This window comes from Aedes albopictus, chromosome 3 (assembly GCF_035046485.1).
Source record: "Aedes albopictus strain Foshan chromosome 3, AalbF5, whole genome shotgun sequence".
Classification (NCBI taxonomy): Eukaryota; Metazoa; Arthropoda; class Insecta; order Diptera; family Culicidae; genus Aedes; species Aedes albopictus.
The window spans coordinates 148,060,184-148,072,948 of NC_085138.1; the positions used below are offsets into that span (position 1 = coordinate 148,060,184).

Consider the following 12,765-nt stretch of genomic DNA (forward strand, 5'->3'; position numbering starts at 1 on the left):
TTTTTCTAGAATCTTCTTTATAACTTCATGTAGAATAGCCCGATCTTTTTCAAAATTGTACCACTGATACACAAGTAGTTGATGAACTCACAGTAAAAATTTGAGAATATTTGATGCCCTTTTTGAAAAGTTACAGCTAGTTGAACATATTTGGAAAAGTGAAAATTTTACCTATCCCAGTTATTTTGAGTATCCTTTGTACTACATACAGGAAGTTCAAAAAAAACCTGAGAAAAATTCCTGGTATAATTTTGGAAAAAAAATCTAGAAAAAAACACGATGGGTGAATTTTTGGATAGTTTATTTTATGAAACACGCATTTTAGGGTATTTAAAATGGCACAAATCTCCTAAATGGAGGAGAACGTTCCTCTGGAGCCGACCTACTGAAGGTAGTGTATATGGAGCATTTCTATAATACATACCAAGAGGACGCTTTCCAGGTCCCTCCACGAGGAGTGCAATGAAACATTCTAATAAAATACACAGTAAAAAAATCTAATGAACATTCCTTCCGGTAAATTTTACGATGAAATTAATGATTAATTACATAGGGAGTTTCATAAGGATTTCCATGAACAATTTTTATGGAATTCTTTATTGAATGGGGAAATTCTTAAAAAAAACTAGGTATTTAAAACTCTACGATCAAGTAAATAAAATTCCTCAAGAATTCCAGGCCCAGGAATAGTTTAGAATAATATCGTTTTCAATACTCTTGTGGACTAGAACCTGTGGTTATTAATGTTTCGAATCAAATTTATTGCGAAATTGGAACAAAAAACGAATACTTCTGATTTCAATTCCATACGTTTCAAGAGAGTTCGACTGTTACGCTCTATAAGCTACTAATTTCTGCGTTTTAATTCGCCAAAACTGCAGTGCCGAAATTAGAAGTTCTTAACTCCATTCTTGCATTGTTCAACAATTGCTCGAAGTGCTCTATCCTCCTGGTAGCCACCATTGTATTGTCTTTCAGCAAGTTTCTATCACGGTCGTTGCATATGGCTGGAGAAGATGCTGTTTTTCGCCGCACACCATTGACAGTTTCGTAAAACCTCCGCATATCATTCTGTTCCATACTCCCTTGTCAACGAAGTCGAATCATCTTGCATATAATGTAAGATTCAGCAGAAACCTCCCAAGTAACAGACTTGTCACAGAAGAGTCACGGCGGCGCAGTAGCAAGTAATTGTTTGTTTGTTAGAAGTAAGTCACAGTGAGTTCTGCGCAATAAAAACCTGCGCCGCCATGACTCTTCTGTGACAAGTGTGTTACTTGGGTTTTATGATAACAGAAAAGTCCAATTTGTTGGACCCAGTGTGTTGTTCGCTGTTCTGTGTCTCGGTCGAAAAAGGAAGACTATTGATTCGTGCACAGCACAGCACACGTGTACGGCATGATGCCCAGGCTGTTATCGCAGTTCTTCGGATTCGAATTAAATTTGTAACCATCAAAACGATCTAAAACGTCCTAAGCAACCGACTAGCCCAATTGACTGCTGGCGCTAATTGGTTACGTGTGTGCATTCGGATGCGGATCAGGATGCATTAGCGCACGTACATATGTGGCCCGCTTACGTTTGGTCGATCTCTTATCATGGCGTTTCCATCGAACGCATAAATACCATATTTTCCACTGACTGTGGTGGTTTGGCGCGACCGCGGTAGATCCCTATCACATATGCTCCCTCGAATTATACGAATACGGGGTAATTTTATCAGTTTATGCACTCACTCACTAAATATGCCGCCGTGCCGACCATACAACATTACCACTCGCACCAGCCAGCCAGAGCAGCTTTATGAGAATGGTGGTCGTGGCGTGTGGTGCGCTGGTATGGTTGGTCACCCACGATGATACACCTCCGAGGCGATGCGTAGGTGGTAAATAATTCAACGAAATAGGCTTTGGTCACGTGACGGGAACCACGCTGCGCTGGCTGGATTGCATTCGGGGAAATGTTTAACGTGGGCGGTGTGAAGAAAGCATGCTTTCTAGTGTGTCACAAACAGTCGCTTATGCTGAACAATTGCTAGTACTGGACATGGTCTTTCAACTTGCGCAGCCGATTATTTCGTATTGTTACGGGATTGGTGGATTAATGGCTACCGCTTTTGATTCACATGCATAAGTTCCTACGGGTCTCCAGTTAGCCTAGTGGTTAAGGCTATGGAACGTCAACCTGGAGACGGCGAGTTCGATTCCCGGTTCCGGTCGGAAAAATTTTCTCGACTCCCTGGGCATAGTGTATCATTGTACTTGTCTCACAATATACAAATTCATGATGGCAGACAAAGAAAGCCAATTAATAACTGTGGAAGTGCTCAAAGAACACTAAGTTGAAGAATGGCAGGCCAAGTTCCAGTTGGAACGTAGAGCCATGCAGAAGAAGAAGAAGAAGAAGTTCCTACGATAAATCGTATTGGCCCGCCCTTTCCTCCTATTTCACTATTTTATATCTTTTTGTTCTAGAGTAAAATTTTCATGGAAAAACTATAAGCTTTTACCAAGGATTAGAACTCAAAAACGTTTAATTATGAATTGCCAAGACGTCCGTAAATGTAATGTTGCATCACTTAATTTATAGACGCTCAGATGTCCAAGTCAAAAAATACGCGTATGCATCATAGTAATTGTTAGCTGTTACGGCAGTGCATTCAGCTAAATTACCCTTTGCTTCTGTCAATTACTATCTCTTTTATAGCAAGCTCCCCGCGGTGCCCAGAAGTGCCCTCGTAATCTCTTGAAAGTAAACAACAAAATTTTCACCAAGAGAGTAACAAAAATTTACTGTGGTGGTGCGTAAACCATCAAAATCTAGGACGACATCGAACAGCCAGCGCGGGACAACCCACCCATCGAGCAGCAAAGTTCCTTTTAATGGCCCTGGCCGTTAAATTTTACGAGTGTTTGTCGAATCTGCTGCCCTCGAACCTGTGGGGTTTTGGGGGTCGGGGTAAAGTAAGCTGGATTCTTTTTCTTTAAGTACCAAGGATGATAAGCGCTACATTTTCGTTGGATAAGAAGGGTGGCAATCTGGAAAGCTAAGCCGTACTGTCGTGTCAGATGGCGTGCCGCGGTGGAAAGTGAGGTGTCAAATGAAAAGCAATTACTGTTACTACCACAGAGGGAAATTCGGTATAAAATGCTCCATAGCCCTGTTGAGATACCATGTCAAGAAGAATAAGTAGTCCACAAGTTGAGAAACAAAAAAGTTCACGAATGTTTTATAGAAATCATACTGAAGCTCTGAAAACTAATTTGATTTACTGTTTTCCGTAACATCACATCCTGATCTCCCCACATTCCCCGATCTCTTGAGCCATCTCTTCATTCCTGTGGCCGCTGCCTGTGAGACCCGCACACCGACAGGGATGAGCTGGGAGGGGAAGATGTGGTTCTTAGTTATGACGTTTTCGCTGATTTATGAGACAGCCATGGGGCAAGTTTTTCGCAAATTAGCTATGTTAAAACGGCGAAAGAAGCCGATAATGGAGTAACCCGAGAGATTAAATGACTGCGGACGCGGAGAGCTTGCCTGTTTTCCGATGATGGTGGGGTTAGGTTAGTTGTTGAGGTTTTATGGGTTTCGATGTTGGAAAGTTCGATGATTGACTGATTAACGCTTCTGTTTACTTTCTTTTCAGACTGATGAGATAATTATCCGGAGATATGGTAAGGAAATGAAATCATTACGAATTAACTTCTCTGCGAGAACGATTTCATGCTGTGGTGCCGAAAGGCTATATGAAACGAATTTTTGATGGCACTTCTATAGGAGAGGGGCAATTCCTTTATTCTTGTATACTTAGCCTTTATTTTTTCTCCACCAAGCAATGGGGGGGATCTGCTCATGCAGGAGTCTCAGGTAGTGTGAAGTTAGGGACCAACGAAAGAGGCAGGATTATGTCTCCGATCCACTAAACCGTTCCGATTGTCGCTAAGCCCTACACCTCTCCGTAACCATCCAGAAGGTGGAGCGCATCGCAAAAACCGCCAAACTGGCACTTTTGAACGCGTGCTTTACATCCAGGGTCACTATCACTACTGCTTAGTAGCGAATTCCTCTCCTCTTACACTAAAGAGATATTAAGGCGATCTTTGTAGCTGAAAAGATAGTGTCAACAGTCGATCTCCCATTCCAGAAGCCGAGACCATCTGGGACTGTTCGTAAACCACGTAGACCAAACTTTGGCCATCTCAGACCCCCCTCCCCCTCGTAGACTTTCGTTCATACCGGCTGCGGAATACGTCCAGAAACTCCCAGAAACGCTATACAACATGCCTTCAAACGCTCATTGAAAACTCCTGACACCCCTGAAATACCATGAAAACCACTGGAAAGCCCTTGAAAACATCCAGAGTCCCTCCGAGGACGCCTGAAACGCCCTCAATCACTCCTAAAACTTTTTGAGACTTTCTAGAACCCTTTTTAAAACATCCTCAAGCTCTCTTAGACCCCATGAAATACCACTGAAGACCATTCTGAAAACGAATCTGAAACACTCTAGAATCCTCTGAAACTCATTAAGACACCCTCAAACTCCCCCGAAGCCTCTTGAATCCTTTAAACGCGCCTAAAACGCCTTTCAAACCCCCTTAAATAACGCAGAACCAGAAACGCATCTTAAATCCCCGGGATCGCTCTGAAATACCCTAAAACCGCTCCTTAAACCCTCTACAGAAATGCAAGGTAGGTCTTCTGCTCATCTTTTGTGAGTGTGCTAGCGTCGCCTGACAACGGAACCTGTGCCTGGTCGAATCTTATTTGAAAATTTGTAGGTGTTACTGATTATGATGGCTCCTAAATCCTATGAAACACCTTTGAATACCCTTCTAAACCTCTCTGATACACCGCGGAGAACCTCCTGGTTTCTCTGAAACGCACTTTAAACTCCCATGAAAACCCCTGAAATGTTTTGGACAAGTCTCTGAAACCCACTGACACTTCTTAAAACTTCCCAAACCCCACTGAATCTCACTGAGACACTCTGAAACGCCCCTAAAATCCCCCGCAACCTCTTTAGGACTTCACAAAACGAGCCCAAAACTCCCGAAACCTCCTGAAGCGTCCCGGAAACGTCTCTGAAACGCTGTGGCCATTTTTATTAACGTCACTTTAAACTATAAAGTTCATTCGCTGTGGAACCCCCAGAAACGTTCTAGAACACCTCTAAAAACCCTCCTTAATCCCTGTGGATCCTCCAAAAACGTCTTTGAAGTCTTATTAAGCCCCTTCGAACGCCACTGATTGCCCTGAATTTTTTTTATGGAATACCGACTATCCCTCGACCATCTTTAGCGACACCACGCTTAAGCTGTATTCCAAAAGCGTGCATTTTTTCATCTTGAACTCCTGAAACCCCCTTTAACGCCCCTGAAATCCATGAAACCGTCGGAAACGCTCTGAAGCATTCCTGAAAACCCTCCTGAAACCCTCTGAAGCGTTCCAGTAACCCCTCAAAGATCCCTATGAAACTCCTCTAGATGCTCCTTGAAATCCCTTGCAACGCATCACATCGTGCCTCTTCGACCAAGCAGACTTGATGATAGAGTTACTCTTTTCACCTAGGACATACACTTTAACCGTTTTTTACGTCCACCCATGGTTGATCAAAAAAAAAAAAAAAATCACCCGTGCTAGCAATGACAAAACTAGATAGTTTTAATTATTTTCACGAACCTCCTTAGTCCAAGGAAATGTGAAAAAATATCAAAGTGTTAAGTATTGTCATTGCTAGCACGAGAGAAATTTATTTTCGATCAGCTATAGGCGGATGTAAAATAAGGTCGAAGTGTACGAATAGTGTACGAACCAGACACCACATTTCCCTCACTCTTCCTTGCACCCATAGACCCCTTTTCCCTCCCTTACTAAGATTTTCAAAAAAAAATTCCGAGGGCTAATTTTGATCTTGCCATTTATCGCTCTGTTGCCCTCTGGGATTTTCCGAGGAGATTTTCTGGGATTCAATCGTCTGAGGATTCATTTTTCTAAGAACTCCAGGAGTTATTTCTGGAATTTTTCCAAAGTTTTTTTTCAGGAATTCTTTTTGGGATTCCTCTAGAGATTCCTCCTTCTGAAGGCTCTTCGTTCTGAGTATACACCCTTTAAATTCCTCCAAAACATTTTTTTCTTTAAAGGGCTCCCAGAAACTTGAAGTTATTACGAAATCCTGAAATATTTTTTTAGGTGAGGTAGGAACTTCAGAAGTAAGTAAGGAAAGAGATCTTGATAGAGTTATGGACGGAATTTCTGGAGAAATCCTAAAACGAACTGAGGGATGCCAAAAGAATGTTTTGCAGGAATACTAGGTACAATAAAAAAAAACATGGAAGTATCTCGGAAGGAATTGGGGAAGCATATTTTGTAGAAATACGGGAAAGAATTCCTAGAGAAATGCGAATAAATTCCTAAAATCCACAAAGAAACCCCTGGAGGAATTGTTAACATAATGACGATAGAAATTCCTGATGAAATCCAGGTAGGAAGTCTTGATTGAATTCTACATGAAATTTCTGGAATCAGTGAAGAAACTTCTTGGCTATTCCTGGAAGGAAGCGTTAGAAAACTTCTGGAGGGATCTCGGGAAGAGTTTTTGTAGTAGTCCTTAGAGGAATTTCTGGACCAAACCCAGAGGACATTTTTGGAGGAATTGTGGAAGAAGCTACTAAAAAATCTAGAGAAACCCCGACAGGAAATCTTGGGAGAATCCCGAAAGGTAGTCATAGAAAATCAGGGAAAAGATTTCTATCGGAAACGTTGGAGAAATTTCTGGAAGAATTTCTTGTTGGAGTAGACGACGTAGAGTAGTGGCAGCCGCTGTTTAGGGAGACAGAAAACCAAGAAGTGGAGACCTCTGATGAATGATAGTTATCTGAGAGTGTATGAGTGTGTGAGATTAAGCATAAGTAGTCGGCGGCCAGAGAGAACCATGTGTCTTTTTCCTAATTTCGAGAAAAACGACTTTGAAGTTTACACTCTATTAATTTCGAGTTTTTCAACAAATTTTCTTAAAATTTTCCGATAAATCTTGATAACGATTCATCGATACATCACTTTGTACTGATTGCGAAAAAACATAAAATGAAGCTTAAAACAAAGCGATTGCTAAGTGATTGATTGTACTTGGTCCACTCTGATTGAACGATGTTCGAAAAAACTACAACGAGCGTTCAAAATTGGATATTTTTTCTTATAATACTGAGGATTACGAGTTTCAATTATTATTATGTTCAATCAGAGTGGACCAAGTACAACAGTTCAATATCACATGAATGGTAGTCAGCAAAAAACGTATTTAAGAACTTTTGCTAGAAGGCTAACTAATTTTCATAGTTCGGCTAGTATTTTGGAATATTGTAGTTTACACAGTTCATAATAATTCATTCAGAGAACCGGCGTTTGTCAAAAATTCGTTCGGACAGAGTGAACCAAGTACACAATTCTTAAATAACTGGTAAAATAAATTTCTGCATGACCCTGGTATTGGTATATTTCAATATGATGCCCAACAGCTACTTAGCAAACATATTTTGATTTGGAAAGGATAATGAAGAATATGATAATTTCAACCTTTTTTCTTAGAGACACATGGTCCACTCTGTCTGCACACGAAATGCCACATTATGCTTCAACTCGATGATCTGTAAAATACGACATTGACCATAATTAAAGAGATTTTCACGTGCTTTTTTGATCAATAATTATCAGAAAATGCGTTAGGGAGTCATACGATTTGGAAACGTATTACATTTTAATGATAAACTATTTTGATTATTGGATTTTCACCAATACATATTTTTTTAAACTCTCTTGATATCAAACATTTGGTCCACTCTGACTGCTCACTATTATCGATTTTCTCAGTTCAATCAAAAGAAAATTGTGCTATAACTCTCGTTAACATTAAGAAAATCGGGTTAATGTTCCAAGTAGCTAAAGTAATTCTTGAACAAATGCCTTAAAAATCTCATTTTCGTCAATTTTGTTACTTGGCCCCCTCTGACTCGTCGACCAAGCAGATAATGAAAGCTATATATGTTTGTTATTGTATTTGTCAGTCCTTACTCCTCGTCGACGAGAATAGATGTTGTTAAAAACGCACTCAACTTGTGTATTTCATTGTCCTATCACGTGTGAACCCCGGGGCAGGTGTAATTGTTCGATAAATCGATTTGCATCGTATCTACTGCACCTGGGAAATCCAGGGATTACAGTAAACCCCCGTAGGAACTCCTCTTCCTTCGGGATATTTCTATAGGTATCCCGGACGGAATTTCTGTGAGAATGTCGAGAGGAATTCCTGGAAAAATCCTGAAAGGAATTCCGGAAAGAGTTTCTGGAAGAATCCTGGAAAGAATTATCGAACAAATCCTGGAAGGGATTAGTGGAAGAATTTAAGAAGGAACTCCTAAAAGAATCCTGGAAATAATTTGTGTATAAATCCCAGAGGCAAAATCTTGTGGAATCCGTGAAAGAATTTCTGTAGTGATCACGGTAGAAATTTCTGGAATTCCGGATGTAACTGCTGGACGAATCCCAGAAGAAACTTGTGGCAGAATCCCTTATCGAATTTCTGTGGGATTAATGGAAATAATTTATGGCGAAATTTTCAAAAGGGAGATCTCTGACGAAATATCTGGATGAATCCAGGAAGGATTTTCTGGAGAAGTTTTCTTTCGGAAATGCTGGAAGGAATTTCTGAAGAAATCCTAGAAGCAACTCTTGGAAGAATCTCAGAAGAATTCCCTAGAAAATTTGGGAAGGAATTTCTTAATTCTCTGAAGAAACTCCACGAGGAATTTCTGAGAGAACTATTGGACCCAAATTTTGAAATAATCCTGGAATTTCGAATAGATTTCGGAGCAATCCTAAAAGACAATTTTGTAAGAACCCCGCAAGGCGTTTTTAGAGGAATCATTGAAGAAATTTGTGGAATCCCTGAAGAAGTCTTGGAAGACTCCTGGAAGAATTCTGGGAAGATTCACTTAAAGAACTAACTCCTACACCTTCAGGGATTCCTTCAAACATTTTCCCAAAAATTCACTTAGCAAAGTTCCAGTGGAAATTACTCCAGAATCTATTTCTTGGCGTTTTTAAGGAATTTTAAAGACATTGGCATATGAATTCACGTAGATGGTTTTCTAGTGATATCAGAATCAGAAAGATATCAGAAAGAAATTTTTTGGCTTCTAAAGGGATCTTCCTGAAATAACTCCTTCAGATATTATATAAAAATATCTTCTAAAAATTCCTGCAGAGGTATCTTTAGGATCTTCATGAGTTCTTCCAAGGATTCTTCCAAAAAAACCTGCAGGTATCCCTAAAACAATATTGATTGATTTTTTTTCGAGAATCGCAACTGTTATATAAACAGTGATTTCTGTAGACACTTTAAGTGATTTATTCTAAAATTCCTCAACGGATTTATCATGCAATCCCTCCTGGATTTTTTAAAACAATTTTTCTTCCAGAAGTTTCTCGTAATTTTCTCTGTGCATTAAGAAAGTATTTTGAGGGTTTTTAAGTATTCTGCCAGATGTTCATTCAGGAGTTCTTCCAGAGATAACTTCAGAAATTGCTCCATGAACTTTTTCCCAGGAATCCTTCATACAATCTTCCTGGGGTTTGTTTAGAAATTCTTCAGGGATTCTTTCAATGATTCCTTCATTAAGTAATCATTTTAGTAATTTTGGTGCGATTTCTGAAAGAACTTCTAAAAAAATCCAAGGAGGATTATCTGAAACATTTCCAGCAAAAATCTATGAGGAAATTCCACGAGTTATATCTGACGGATCTTACCTTTACCGGTCAGACTAAATAAGGCCTGAGTGTTCTCTGCTGTACATAGGAGTCGTCTCCATTCTACTCGGTCCATGGCTGTGTGTCTTCAGTTATGCACTCTGCGAAGGGTCATCCTTCGAAATCGTCCTTCACTTGATTGACTCACCTAGCACGCTACGCAACACGTCTTCTTGTACCGGTCGTACGACTCTCGAGAACAATTTTAGTCGGGTTGCTATTCGACATGCTGATGACGTGACCCACCTTAGGGATGGAAAATGATGAAGATTGCAGCTGAGCAGACACAATCCAAAACAAAAATACTCGTGAACAACAGGGGCCCGAGAATACTCGCACTTCTTTATTCGTGAGTAAACGAAGCTGGCAAGCACTCGCATGTGATTCGCGAAGCTTCGTGAGTTTTTTGCATTTTGACGAAAAACGCGTATTAACGACTGACAGTGTTGCTTTTCAGGAACAATGAAGCATAAAGCATTAGTTTATGTTGGATAATCACTGGATTTGCTATTATAACCACAACAAAATGCACTTCCCGCGCCTACACTAGTTCTTCACGAGTTAAAGCTCATGAGTGTTTCTGTTTTTGTTTTGCTTCTTACTCGCGATGCAGGCGGGTGCGAATAAACTCACACACTGTTTACTCTCGGGATCGTGAGTAAGCCTTGTGTTGGCTTTACACTCGCGAATTGCTTCATGAGGAGAGTAATTCCATCACTGCCCACCTACCGTGGCCTCTCGATTTTCGCGGTGTGGACGATGGCTGGCTCTATCAGCAGCTGATGCAGCTCGTGGTTCATTCCCCTTCTCCAAGTCCCATCTTTCATCTGCACTCCGCCGTAGATGGTACGCAGCACCTTCCGTTCGAAAACTCCAAAGGCGCGTTAGTCTTCTGCACGTAGGGTCCATGCTTCGTGCCCATAGAGGACTACTGGCCTGATCAGCGTTTTGTAGATAGTTAACTTCGTGTTACGGCGAACTTTGTTCGATCGTAGAGTTCTGCGGAGTCCAAAGTAAGCTCGAGTTCCCACCACAATGCGTCTCTGAATTTCTCTGCTGGTGTCGTTGTGGGCGGTCACCTGTGAGCTCAAGTACACGAATTCTTCAACGGCCTCGATTTCATTACCGTCGATAGAAATTCGGGGTGGCGGTGATTCTTCCCTGGAGCCTTTTGTCATCGCGGATGTTGTCTTCGACACATTAATGACAAATCCAATTCGCCTGGCTTCACTCTTTAGTCGGATGTACGTTTCCGCCATCGTCTCAAATTTCCGAGCTATAATATCAATATTATCAGCGAAACCAAGCAGCTGAATGGAGTTCGTGAAAATCGTTCCACTCGTGTTTATCCCCGCTCTCCTTATTATACCCTCTAAAACAATGTTGAACAGCAAGCACGAAAGACCATCACCTTACCGTAACCCTGTGCGAGATTCGAAGGGACTCGAGAGTGTCCCTGATACTCGAACTACGCACATCACTCGATCCATCGTCGCCTTAGTCAATCGTATCAGTTTATCCGGGAATCCGTATTCGTGCATAATCTGCCATAGCTGTTCTCGATCGATTGTATCATACGCCGATTTGAAATCGATGAACAAGTGATGTGTGGGCACGTTGTATTCACGGCATTTCTGCAACGCCTGGCCGATGGCGAACATCTGGTCCATTGTAGCGCGTTCACCCATGAATCCAGCCTAATATTGCCCTCACGAACTCTCTTGCAATCGGTGATAGACGGCGGCATAAAATTTGAGAGAGTATCTTGTAGGCAGCGCTCAGTAGTGTGATCACTCGGTAGTTCCCGCAATCCAACTTGTCGCCCTTATTGTAGATGGGACACACGATACCTTCCATCCATTCCTCCGGTAATACTTCCTCCTCCCGAATCTTGGTAATGACCGGTGCTTCTCCACCGTATTTTAGAAGATCGCTTGGTAGTTGATCTGCTTCAGCGGCTTTGTTGTTTTTCAACCGGCCAACCTCCTCCTCAATCTCTTGGAGGTCAGGAGCCGGAAGTATTTCGTCCTGTGCACATACTCCTAGATCTGTAACCATGCCACTTTCGGTACTTGCAACGTCGCCATTAAGGTGCTCATCGTAATGCTGCTGCCACCTCTCGACCACCTCACACTCGCTCATCAGAAGATTCCCGTGATTATCTCGGCACATGTCGGCTTGTGGCACGAAGTCGTCGATTGGAACGTAGTCGAGAATTGACGCTCGGGTTGTGCCTCCTCAATTGAGCTGAAGTCAGAAGGACAGTAGTGCCTAGGCTGCACTACCAGCTTAGCACACAACTCTTAGCTGGCGGTCTTTGTCATCGCTTGACCCGTGGAAGTATGAGGTAGGAACTTGTGAGCTCCAGAGCTATGTTGGACACTGTCCTTATCGAATCACCGTTTTGCAGCCCCCGTTTTGCTACCGATCAATTTTTCTATTGAATCACGTTGGAAATAGCTCACTGGCGCAGTGTACGTCAAAAATGACTCTTCTGCAAATTTATCTAAATATACAACCCAGTTCAAAACAAGCCGTTAAACACGTTTCGTGGTTAATGTCATTTGTACTAGTAACACTTGCCGTGTTTCAAATGGCTTCGAATAAACGCACACGAGTATTACAAATCCCCAAGCTTATGACTCATTTAATTACCGTTAGGAACACCATCAATAAAATTCAATATTTTTTAATTACTTTAAATAAGTGTCAAACCCACCTCCTGAACAAATCGGCAACGTTCCACACGTATGCATAACCGATTCCGGCTCGTACCGCGCAGGTACCACACTGCCAATCGATTATTCGCACAGTTTTCGACCAGAGTTGCCCGCCATCTTGGCTCGTTTGGCAGTGCTGCTGCTGCTGCCATACAGGGGTAATCGTTTGTTTGTAGTACGGTATAGTACGGTGCTCTGGCTCTGTGGCTCCGTTTCTCCTCTATACGTGGTGATGGCA

The 12,765-nt window shown here is 41.6% G+C and overlaps 2 protein-coding genes across 2 annotated transcripts in view; both read left to right on the top strand.

The window, feature by feature from the left end:
- LOC115266033 (uncharacterized) overlaps positions 1 to 12,765 on the top strand; it is a 521,849-nt gene that overhangs the window by 462,620 nt on the left and 46,464 nt on the right. The window lies entirely within an intron of this gene.
- The window catches only part of LOC109424037 (protein tincar-like), a 580,636-nt gene that overhangs the window by 142,585 nt on the left and 425,286 nt on the right, over positions 1 to 12,765 (top strand). The window contains exon 3 of the mRNA XM_062843067.1: positions 3,650 to 3,677. The gene's annotated coding sequence lies outside the window, so the exon portion shown is untranslated. The remainder of the gene's footprint in view (positions 1 to 3,649; positions 3,678 to 12,765) is intronic.